Source organism: Rhinopithecus bieti, unplaced genomic scaffold, assembly GCF_001698545.2.
Source record: "Rhinopithecus bieti isolate Rb0 unplaced genomic scaffold, ASM169854v2 scaffold_23868, whole genome shotgun sequence".
NCBI classification, from domain to species: Eukaryota; Metazoa; Chordata; class Mammalia; order Primates; family Cercopithecidae; genus Rhinopithecus; species Rhinopithecus bieti.
The window spans coordinates 810,404-819,775 of record NW_016811202.1 but is presented as its reverse complement, the minus strand read 5'-3'; positions in this window follow the sequence as shown (position 1 = coordinate 819,775).

The window sequence follows — 9,372 nt, the reverse complement described above, 5'->3', positions numbered from 1 at the left end:
TTTTTTTTGAGACGGAGTCTTGCTCTGTTGCCCAGGCTGGAGTGCAGTGGCCGGATCTCAGCTCACTGCAAGCTCCGCCTCCCGGGTTCACGCCATTCTCCTGCCTCAGCCTCCGGAGTAGCTGGGACTACAGGCGCCCGCCACCTCGCCCGGCTAGTTTTTTTTTTTTGTATTTTTAGTAGAGACAGGGTTTTACCGTGTTAGCCAAGATGGTCTCGATCTCCTGACCTTGTGATCCGCCCGTCTCGGCCTCCCAAAGTGCTGGGATTACAGGCTTGAGCCACCGCGCCCGGCCAACAAACTCTTATAACAGCCCAGTGTTTGTTTACGAACATCACATTTTATAATGGATAATTCATTTAGTAGTTTACTAGTGAAAATGTAGATTTATAAAATTACGAATTTTGGGGTCCATTTGAGGTCCATCAGTAAGACTCAGGGCCATCAGCAGATGCTGGTTCATTTTAAAGAATCCCTATGTAGGGGGAGAGGCATAGAGAATTAGAGTCAGAAAAGACTGGTCTTCAATACCCACTTATGAGACTGTGAGCAAATTCTTAGCTGCTCAGAGCTTTAGAATCTGTGGCACTCAGTGGTTTGCTGGAACTGGACAGTTGTTAAACCACTGATAGTTTAATATCAACTATGGTGGGAGGAGTTATGAAAATTGACAAACACCTCAAATTAGGGATGTCTTTCTCTCACAGGACGGGTTTACCAACATACCGCTGTCACAATCCCCTCCAATATATACCAAATCATGTCAAAATGGGGATAATGACTCCCCTGTAAGGATTAAATTGTTTTGGTATTGAACCAAACCTAGATAATCAATAAACATTTCATAGGGTGACTGCCAGACACAATCACATGTAATTCCAAAGGCAGCCTGTGGAGGTAGGCAGTAGTATCTCCAAGGATAATCATGTATTTTGCAATGCATGAGATCGAGCTACTAAAATATGCACCATCACAAATGAATCTCACAGCTTTCAGTGAGAGAAGTCAGACACAAAGTAACACATACTCTATGATTCCATTTATATGAAAAATTAAGAACTGATGAAAGTTCAGAAACTGAAAGAAGGTTATAGAAGCCAGAAGAATGCTTACCCCAGTGAGGAGAGGGGTGGGACTGAGAAGGGGCATGAAGGAAATGTTGGAGTGCTGAAGAGATCTGGATGGTGGTTACACAAATGCATATAGATGCAAAAATTCATCATTATATACTCTTGAGATTATTGCATCTTATAGTAGACACTTCTTACTTGAATAAAAAAAGTTTAGTAAAAGGTATATTGGGGACTCAGGTGTGGCGGCTCATGCGTGTAATCCTAGCACTTTGGGAGGCCAAGGTGAGAGGATTGCTTGAGGCCTGGAGTTCAAGACCAGCCAGGGCAATGTAGGGAGACCCTAGCTCTATAAAATTATTTTTAAAAATTAAAAATAGTGTGGTGGTGTGCACCTGTGGTCCTAGCTACTCAGGAGGCTGAGATGGGAGGATTGCTTGAGACTGGAGGTCGAGTTAGCAGCGAGCCATGATTGCACTGCTGTAACTCCAGCCTAGGAGACAGAGTGAGACCCTGTCTGAAAAAAAAAAAAAAGTATATTGGATTTCAAATTAGAAAAAGAAGAATCTGAGAAGGCATGTTTTATAAACTGGAAAGTACGGTTCGAACCTTAGTTGCTCTTAATATACATGGTGCTTAAAGAAGCAGAGCTGCAAAGGCTTCTTTACCTTCAAAATCTGAATGTCCCTTTGGTGGTTAGAGATGCGGACCAGAGGACCCAGTGAAGGAGAGGACCTTCAGGTGCTCCAGTTGTTGATGGCCTTTAACAGTCCCCCAGCCCCTGGTTGCTCCCCATCTCTGGCCGCTCATCAGTCTCTCTAAGGTTCACTTGCTTTTCCTCTGTTTGTCTTTTAAAGGCTAGGGTCCCCAGAGCTCTGTCTTTACAACTCTCCTCACTGTACATGCTGCTGACCTGCTGTGTAGCTCCAGTTCTCATTGTAATTTCTTAATCTCCAATTCAGAGCTTTTTTCTCTGCTAGACCCATACTCAGTCATTCAACAACTATTTATGGGGTTTTCTTTTTATGCCAGGTATCGTTCTTGGCACTGGGTCAGATTAGTGAATGAAACAGATGAAGATCTTTATCTTCATGGAGTTTATATGCTTAAATTGTGCTCCTTCATGTACTAAAAACTCAGTTTTTCTCATATTATCTCATTGTTTTTATCCCTTGTTTCTCCCCAACCCTGTTTGCTCCTCCCATGTACCCCCCCATCTCTACAAAACGCACTGTTATTCTCTCAGAAACCTGGGAGTTATCCCTGACCCCCCTTTAATACATCATCATATGTCATAGGTCCATCAGGAATAAAATAAATAAATAAATAAGTCACTATATGTTGACTATTCTGATTCCTTAATTTCTTTCAACCACCTCCACAACCCACTATTTTTCCTGTATTGTCACCACCCCTCCTCCATTCCCCTTCTCACCTGGCTTACTGTTTTCTCTGTCTTGTCCCTGCCTGTCATTCTCCATACAGTAGTTATTAATAGGATGATTATAAAATACAAATCAGAACTGGCTGCTTTCTGCCTAAACTTGTCCAGTGGGTCTGCCAGCTAAAAATCTAAATTCCTTACCTCGTCCTTATGTCCTCAATTGTCAGGCACAGTAGTGACAAGCAAAGCTGCTGAAACCTGGGTTTAAATCCAGGTTTGATCTGGCATGACCTTGGGCGATTTTTTGAATCCTCTCTATGCCTTACTTTCCTATCTATAACATGGGAGTAATAGCTCCAGCCTCAGGTCGTTGTGGGATTAAATTTGTTAGTTCATGCAAAGACTGAGAATAGTGTCTAGCCCTCAGCGTATGCGCAAGAACAGCTGGTTTTCTCTCTTACAATGTTGCTGTGATGTTTAAATGAGTTAAAACATGCAAGGGGCTTAGAACAGTGCCTGGCCCATCCTAAATGTCTTTTAATGTCAGTCGTCCCCGGTTATCAGTTATCGTTGCCTCTCTAATCTCACTTCATGCCCCTTTCCATCCAAACCTGACTGGGAGCCCTGTTGGACTAGCTGCAGTTGTCTCTCTTACACCTCCAGGCCTTGGAGTTCCTCCCTTGCCACCTTTTTCCTCCCCAGCTCCCACTAATCCCTCAAGTCTCAGCTCAGGCACCAGTCCCTGGCACCTGACCCGGCTGGGCTAATTGCTCCCCCTTAGGTCCTGCTCTTACTTCTAACAACAGCACTGTTCACACTTCTTGTCACTGTTTATTTAAAATGTACCGAGAAGCCCCCATCAACAGTTGAGGATAAACAAAATGTGACATATACATACAATGGGATATTATTCATCCTTAAAAAGGAAATTATTTCTGCTACACCTATGACATGGATGAAATTTGAGGACCTTACTGGAAATAAGCCAGTCACAAAAGGACAAATACTGTATGACTCCACTTACATGAGGTACCTAGGATAGGCAAATTCATAGAGGCAAAAAGTAGAATAGTGGTTATCAAGGGCAAGGGATGGGGCGAGGAATGGGGAGCTGTTGTTTAATGGTATGGAGTTTCAGTTTGGGAAGATGAGAAAAGCCAGGGAAATAAATAGTAGCAATGGCCAGGCATGGTGGCTCACGCCTGTAATCTCAGCAATTTGGGAGGCCGAGGTGGGTGGATCACTTGAGGCCAGAAGTTTGAGACCAGCCTGGCCAACATGGTGAAACCCTGTCTCTACTACGAATACAAAAATTAGCTGGGCCTGATGGCGGGGACCTGTAATCCCAGTTACTCAGGGGGTTGAGGTAGGAGAATCGCTTGAACCCAGGAGGTGGAGGCTGCAGTGAGCTGAGATTAAACCACTGCACTCCAGCCTGGGCAACAGAGCAAGACTCCATCTCCAAAAAAAAAAAAAAAAAAAGTAGCAATGGTTGCACAACATTGTGAATGTACTTAATGCCACTGAATGGCACACTTAAAAATGGCGAAAATAGTAAATTTTACATGATGTATATTTTACTGCAATAAAAATAAATTTTAAAAAATGTATTTGAGAAGCAGTTTTAGCCTTGTGGTTCTCATCCTGACCCCAAATCGTGGCTCCACTAGGCTATCAGGCTGTGTGATCTGGTGGCAAGTATCTGACTTTTCTATACTTCAGTTTCTTCGTCTGTAAAAACAGGCAAATTTCCCTCATATGATTGTTTGAAGATTAAATGAAGTAATGTCTTTAGAATACTTGATATGGTGTCTGGATAATGGTGAGCACTCATAAGTGTTTTCAGGTGCCTAACACCTTAGGTGCTCAATGCATGTATATGCAATGAATGAATGACTGAACAGTCTTCTATTTCAAGTCCCTACCTCAGCAATCCTTAAGTATGGTATAAGAACACACAGAGCGGCTGGGCGCAGTGGCTCAAGCCTGTAATCCCAGCACTTTGGGAGGCCGGGACGGGCGGATCACGAGGTCAGGAGTTTGAGACCATCCTGGCTAACACGGTGAAACCCCGTCTCTACTGAAAATACAAAAGCTAGCAAAAGCTAGCCGGGCAAGGTGGCTGGCGCCTGTAGTCAGCTACTCGGAGGGCTGAGCAGGAGAATGGTGTAATACCCGGGAGGCGGAAGCTGGAGTGAGCTGAGATCCAGCCACTGCACTCCAGCCCGGGCGACAGAGCAAGTACTTCCGCTCAAAAAAAAAAAAAAAAAACAAACAAAAAAAAAAAAACACAGAGGATCCCCAAAACCTCTTTTAGGTGTCCATAAAGTTAAACTCACTTTCAAAATAATGCCAAGGTATTATTTGCCTTTTTCAGTCTCATTCTCACACAAGTATATGCAGTATGAAAAGTTCATTGATATGATTTCGGATTCCACATTGCAACAACCTTTAAGAAATTCCCACTTGTCAAGTTTTAATGTGCTGTCAAAGAATATTCACACTTATCAGAAAAAAGCAATTAGAATACTCCTGCCTTTTCTAACCACACAAAAGACTTTTTTCATTATACTTCAACCCAAGGAACACACTGAAATAGGTTGAATGCAGAAGCAAATACAAGAATCCAGCTGTATTCCATTAATCTAGGTAGTAAAGAGATTACAAAAATATGAGGAACGCTACTCCTTTCACTACAAATATATATATATATGGCTTTAGAAAGTATAGTTATTTTTCATGGAAATATGCTATTTATATTAACAAACAAATACTTTATTAAGGTTGTTTGAAAATAAATTAATAGGGGCCGGGTGCAGTGGCTCACGCCTATAATCCCAGCACTTTGAGAGGCCGAGGCGGGCAGATCACTTGAGGTCAGGAGTTTGAGACTAGCCTGGCCAACATGGTAAAACCCCTGTCTCTATTAAAAATACAAAAATTAACTGAGCATGGTGGTGGTGACTGTAATCCCAGCTACTTGGGAGGCTGAGGCAGAAGAATTTCTTGGACATGGGAGGCAGAGACTGCAATGAGTTGAGATCGCGCCACTGCACTCCAGCCTGGGCTGGAGAGAGGGGAGACTCCATCTCAAAACAAACAAAAAAAATTCATAAATACTTTATTTCATTATTAATTTATTTATTTTTGAGACAAGATCTTGCTCTGTTGCCTAGACTGGAGTGCAGTGGTGCGATCATGGCTCACTGCAACCTCGACTTTCTGGGCTCAAGTGTTCCTCCAGAGTAGCTGGGACCACAGGCATGTGCCACCACACCCAGCTAATTTTTAAACTTTTTTTGTAGAGGTAGAATGTCACTTTGTTGACCAGGCTGGTCTTGAACTCCAGGGCTCAAGCAATCCTCCCATCTTGGCCTCCCAAAGTGTTGGAATTACAGGCGTGAGCTACCATGCCTGACCTAATACTTTATAACTTCTAATTTTAACTTCTAATATGGTTAATATTGATAGATATAACCCACATAAACAACATTCTTTGGGGTTCTCTATAATTTTTAAGTGTAAAAAGGTCCTGGGACCAAACAGTTTGAGAACTGCTGTCTTGCCTTGCACTTGAACTGCCAACAACCCATCCAGGGCAACTGGCCTCAGCATGTGCTTTAATGCTGCATAGGATGGGGAAGCCACCACTTCGGGGAGCAGCTGGTTTTATCTTTGCACTACTCTGCTAAGAAGTTCTGGCAATGAGTCAAAGATGTGTCTCCTGGAGGTTCCCCACTGATTGGTCTTAGACCCACTCCTTGGTTTTACGCATTGCAATTTGGAACCCTCTTCCAGGCCTGGAAGATAGTCATCCATTGCCCTTTGTGGTGGCCCCAGAGGGAATCAGTCCTTCCTTCTGGTGACTAAGGTGCAGATGCATTTTTCTGAGTCAACCAGTGAGTTGCAGGCAGCATTGTCAAGCCAGATAACTCACAGCTGCTTTCCCAGGAACCAGAAGATCATCTCCAGCCTCACACCAAATGTGATAAATTCATGTTGTTGTTGTTTTCCCCAATAAGTTACTTTTTTTCCATTATAAATCACACATGCTTATTAAGGAAAATAAAGAAAAGTAAAAAGAAAAGAGCCTTGAAAAGAAAATTTGGTCATGATTAGCCCTGACTTTCTTGTCTTGGCATCTCTCCTTTTTGGGCTTGCCCTGAATGCCATTCTTTTCATACAGTCCTTACAAGCAGATATGTGCACCATGCCAGCCTTGTGAGGTCTGTGGGCTTGACAGGGCGCCCCCCGCTTGGTGGAGAGGGACAGCTGCTGGCGAGTTCATAGCTCCTTGAGGGCAGCTGAGTCAGGGCACTCAGAGGGAACAGGAAGCTCCTGCAAAGAAGCCTGATGCTTCTGTCATCTGAAGACACTTCAGGGCAGATCTCTTCCAGCTATGTGGGGTTAGAGAAGACTGACACTACTACAGCAGTGACTAGTAAATTTCTTTCTGCATTTTTTGTGGGGAGGGGTAAAATAAGAATTTCCTCTGGGAATTCTACTTCTGAGAATCTATCCTAAGGAAATGATGGAAGATTTAGACTCATTATGTGTCTATCATTATTCATAAAACTTGGAAATGAAACTAACTGTTTAACAATAAAGGTTTAGTTTTAAAACTGTGTGATTGTATATTCTGTGCTGGTTGAAAATAATAGACATTTATGAAGTCTTTAATGACATGGGAAAATTCCCAACATAGAATGTTAGTTGCTTTTGTATGTGGCTGACATATATGTAGTTCCTGGATAAATATTTGTTGATCAAAAACTGGAAAATTTAGAAAACTTTAGAAAGGAAAACACACACACGCGCACACACATACACACATGCACACACACACACAAAAGCAGGATACAAAACTGTATTTACAGTACAGTCTCAATTACATAAATATTTTTGTGACAAGGTGGAAAAAAAAATCATCTTAATCGTTGGTGCCAATATATGTCATAAGGAGAAAACTATCTTGGTGAAAACATTTTAAATGCCCAGCAGGCACAGGTGTCAGCAGATTCCCAGCTCAGAGAAGGGGAAGCTGCTTTGCATGAAGTAAGGAGGAATTTGGTTTATTGCTTCTAAAAAGGAAGGGGCAGGAGGAAGGTATTGGTCAGGGTGCTCACAATTGCAAATGACAAAAATTTAACTCTATCTGGGTAGACGAAGAAAACCCAGGTAACTAGTTAGAAACGTTTGGATTCAGGGACTGGAGCTTTCCCATCCATATTTGAGCTCTCTCTTCACGTCTTGACTCTTGTTTTTCTTTGTCTTGATTCATTCTCAAGCAGGCCTTCATATGGGGTGGCAAAGACACCAGGAGCAATACCGATCTTCCTATCAGAGACCCTGGGGGCAAGAGTCCTTCACTCACCAAACATTCCCACAAGCCTGTCCCTGAGCAGCAGTGTGACCAGGAAGGTGGGATGCACCAACTGGTCACTTGTTTGGATCACTGGAACAGGGTGGGATCAGCCCTGCTCAAGTCATGTGAGGGAAGGGGTAAGGGTGGTTCCCCAAGGGAAAGCTGTTGCTTATTACCCGAGAAGAGGGGTCGAATTCAGTGAATGCTCGGCAGGCACAGAGAAAAGATGCCACCACAGGGAGTAGAGAGAAGAGAGAAGGATGAAGAAGAGAGGAGTCAGTGGAGAGACTGAGTCTGGGCGGAGTGAAGGGCCAGGGGAAGCTCCCCTGTGGCAGATAGTGGTCCTTCCATTTTGAATTGTTTACTTTGCTATGGATGTGAAGCTTTTTTTTTTTTTTGAGACCGAGTCTCGCTCTGCTGCCCAGGCTGGGGCGCAGTGGCACCATCTCGGCTCACTTGAAAGCTCCGCCTCCCAGGTTCACCCCATTCTCCTGCCTCAGCCTCCCAAGTAGCTGGGACTACAGGCGCCCGCCACTAGGCCCGGCTAACTTTTTGTATTTTTGGTAGGGACGGGGTTTCACTGTGTTAGCCAGGATGGTCTCCATCTCCTGACCTAGTGATCCGCCCGCCTCGGCCTCCCAGAGTGCTGGGTTTACAGGCTTGAGCCACCGCCCCCGGCCGGATGTGACACTTTTCTGTATTTCCCCTTCATCCTCCACATTGCCGGCAAATTCTACTAACCTCAAAACTGCTCTATGTGAGTGGGTTTTCTTTGTTTGTTTGTTTGTTTTGAGACGGAAGCTCTGTCACCCAGGCTGGAGTGCAGTGGTGGGATCTCAGCTCACTGCAACCTCGCCTCCCGGGGTCAAGCGAGTCTCCCGCTTCAGCCTTCCAAGTAGCTGGGACTACAGGCGCCTGCCACCACGCCTGGCTAATTACCTGGGATTGGCTTTTGGTGGAAATTGGAGTGGCTAAGTTTTGAATCTGGATCCATATGTACACTGCAGAATAGAGGACAGTGTGGGGGCACCAGGAGCCCAGAGGCTAGTTGGCTGTGGTAAGAGAAGGCTGTTGGGAAAGAACTGAAAATTTTTTTGAGACAGGGTCTCACTTTGTCTCCTAGACTGGAGTGCAGTGGTGTGAACATGGCACACTGCTGCCTCAACCTCCCAAGCTCAAGCAATCCTCCTGCCTCAGCCTCCTGAATAGCTGGGACCATCATCATCACACCCAGCTAATTTTTTTTTTTTTTTTGAGGCAAGTCTCATTGTATTGCACAGGCTGGTCTTGAACCCCTGGGCTCAAATGATCCTCCTGCCTCAGCCTCCCAAAGTGCTGAGATTACAGGTGTGAGCCACTGCACCCAGCCAGAATTGAAATCTTGAGGAGGGCTTTGGATTTCCACAAGATGTGGAATTGGAGGGAGGAATCCAGTCAATTATATCTTGATTTTTTTTTTCTTTGAGGTGGAGTTTCGCTCTGTTGCCCGGGCTGGCGTGCAGTGGCACAATCTCGGCTCACTGCAACCTTCGCCTCCTGGGTTCCAGCAATTC